The sequence below is a fragment of the Halichoerus grypus genome, chromosome 2, assembly GCF_964656455.1.
Source record: "Halichoerus grypus chromosome 2, mHalGry1.hap1.1, whole genome shotgun sequence".
NCBI lineage: Eukaryota > Metazoa > Chordata > Mammalia > Carnivora > Phocidae > Halichoerus > Halichoerus grypus.
Window position 1 is genome coordinate 112,476,507 of NC_135713.1, and position 2,923 is coordinate 112,479,429.

The 2,923-nt window shown below is 39.8% G+C and overlaps 1 pseudogene; it reads right to left on the reverse strand.

Annotated features, from left to right (window-relative positions):
- Positions 1-1,717: 1,717 nt before the first annotated feature.
- Positions 1,718-2,275, reverse strand: LOC118518751 (large ribosomal subunit protein uL1 pseudogene; annotated as a pseudogene).
- Positions 2,276-2,923: the final 648 nt, after the last annotated feature.

Below are 2,923 nucleotides of genomic sequence, written 5' to 3' on the forward strand. Positions count from 1 at the left end.
TAAAAAAATTAGTCTTCGACAAAGGAGGAATTAATATAAAATGGGAAAAAGGCAGTCTCTTCAACATATGGTATTGGGAAAACCGGACAGCAACATGCAAAAGAATGAAACTGGACCACTTTCATACACCATACACAAAAAAAATTCAAAATGGATTAAGTACCTAAATGCGAGACCTGAAACCATAAAAATCCTCGAAGAGAGCACAGGCAGTAATCTCTCTGACATCAGCCGTAGCAACATTTTTCTAGATAAGTCTCCCGTGGCAAGGGAAATAGAAGCAAAAATAAACTATTGGGACTACATCAAAATAAAAAAAAATTCTGCACAGAGAAGGAAACAATCACCAAAACTAAAAGGCAACCTAATGAATGGGAGAAGATATTTGCAGATGACACATCTGACAAAGAGTTAGTATCCAAAATATATAAAGAACTGACACAACTCAATACCCAACAAAACAAATAATGCAATAAAAAATGGGCGGAAGATATAAGCAGATATTTCCCCAAAGAAGACATCCAGATGACCAACAGACACATGAAAAAATGCTCAACATCACTCATCATCAGGGAAATACAAATCAAAACCACAATGAGATACCATCTCACACCTGTCAGAATGGCTAAAATTAACGACACAAAAAACAAGTCTTGGCAAGGATGTGGAGAAAAAGGAACCCTTGTGCACTGTTGGTTGTAATGCAAGCTGGTGAAGCTACTCTAGAAAACAGTATGGAGGTTCCTCAAAAGATAAAAATAGAACTACCCTATGATCCAGCAATTGCATTACTGGGTATTTACCCAAAGAATACAAAAACACTAATTCAAAGGGATACATGTACCTCTATGTTTATAGTAGCATTATTTACAGTAGCCAAACTATGGAAGCACCCAAGTGTCCACTAGATGAATGGATTAAAAAAATGTGATTAATATATATACATATATATATTTATGGAATATTATTCAGCTGTAAAAAAGAATGAATTCTTGCCATTTGCAGCGACATGGATAGAGCTTGAGAGTATTATGCTAAGCGAAATAAGTCAGTCAGGGAAAGACAAATACCATATGATTTCACTCATATGCAGAATTTAAGAAACAAAACAAGAGAATAAAGGAAAAAGAGAGAGAGGCAAACCAAGAAACAGACTCTTAACTATAGAGAACAAACTGATGGTAACCAGAGGGGAGATGGGTGGGGGAATGCAGGAAATAGGGGATAGGGATAAAAGAGTGTACTTATCATGATGAAATAAAATAAAATCAAGTGATAAAAAATGCATCACCAAAAAAGTTAGGAATTGAAACCAAAAGTAAGATCTTTTTCTTTGTCAAGATCTGTCTCATCAGAGACATGTCATTTCAGAAACAATCAAATGGATATCTACTGCCTACCAAGTGGACAAAGGAACAGAGAGAAAGCTGCTCTGCAGAGATATGGAGAAGAAAGTATAATCTGTGGGTAGGAGCATAAATTCAGGATGGAGAGAGAAAACATGGTATTTCAGACTCCAGTTTCAGCTCTCTTACTCCTGCTTGTGGATTTCTTGAGGTACCTCCTAATCCTTATAATGAACGTTTTTCTTAAGCCAGTTTTTATTCTACAACTTGTAATCAAAAGTGTACTGTCTAATGCACAAAGCCAGCTGAAGGATCACCTCTTTTTTTTTTTTTTCTAATGGTAACACTAGGGTTTATTAAGCCGTGCCCTAGTACAGGTGCTGGGGCTTGCCCATGGTGCTCTTGATGTATAAAGCCTAGACGTTCTGCCAATTCTTCTTGAGCAATGACGCCAGGAAACTGACAGCTAAGTGGATGTTGTACACAAGCTCATCACCTGTCATCTGCATGTGGCCAACGGCCACTGCCAGACATAGCACCTTCTTCATCTGGAATTTGATGGTGGACTTCACTTCATCCACTTTGGCCACCATGTTCTCATTGTGGGTCAGCAAGGAAGGGAACTTGCCAGCCTTATGGAGGCCTGGGCCCAGGATTTGTGGGATCTGCTTGATCAGAAATTCTGATGCCAAAAAGGCATCATACTTCTTGGCCAGCTTCTTGACTAACTTTTTATTCTTGTTGAGTTTCTTCAGTGCCTCAGTGTCCACATGGGGAATATCCACAGTCTTGGCCTCATCACAGTCCTGCTGGTCCCCCCAAAAACATATGGGGAACTTGGGGTGGGAAGTGGACTTAAGTCTGACTGTGCCTGAGAAGGATTTGTCCTTCTGAGGCTCATAGTTTGAGGTGACCTGCAGCTCCACCATCTCCAAAACCTACCTGCACTTGCACTGGCCGCCGGGCAGGACCTCCCGCACCTCCTCGTCCAGGGTGGCTCGGGAGACTTGGCTGCTCGTGGAGACTCGCAGCACAATAACAGGAAAAGAGAGCCTGCTGAAGGGTCACTTCTGCCATGAATTTTGAAGTTTATTATAGAAATAATGACTTGTAAGATTAGAAAATACCTCAGTGGTCCCTCTCAATTAGACATAATCCCTACACTATCTTTTCCAAATATCAGCAGACTCTGCTTTAAAAACTCTAATAATGGAGACTTTATTATCTCCAAAGGCAGATAATTTCATATTTGAACAATTCTGGCTATTAGAAAATTATTCTGTGTAAGTGGGCAGAAATCTAGTCACCCAAAATATTCTAACATCTGGGATCATTCAGAAAAAACATGGTATCCCTTTCCCTATGACAGCTGTATAGCAGGTTGAAGACAATGACCATAGCTCCACCATTCTTCTTCCTGTTGTTCCCCTTGTGTGTAACACACACACACACACACACCACACACACACACCCAAGCACATGCATACATACACACACTCTCTTCTCACTAAAAAACAGAATTTCCTTGCTCAATTCTCTCACAAGAAGCTTAGAGCAGTTAAAATGACATGTTTAAT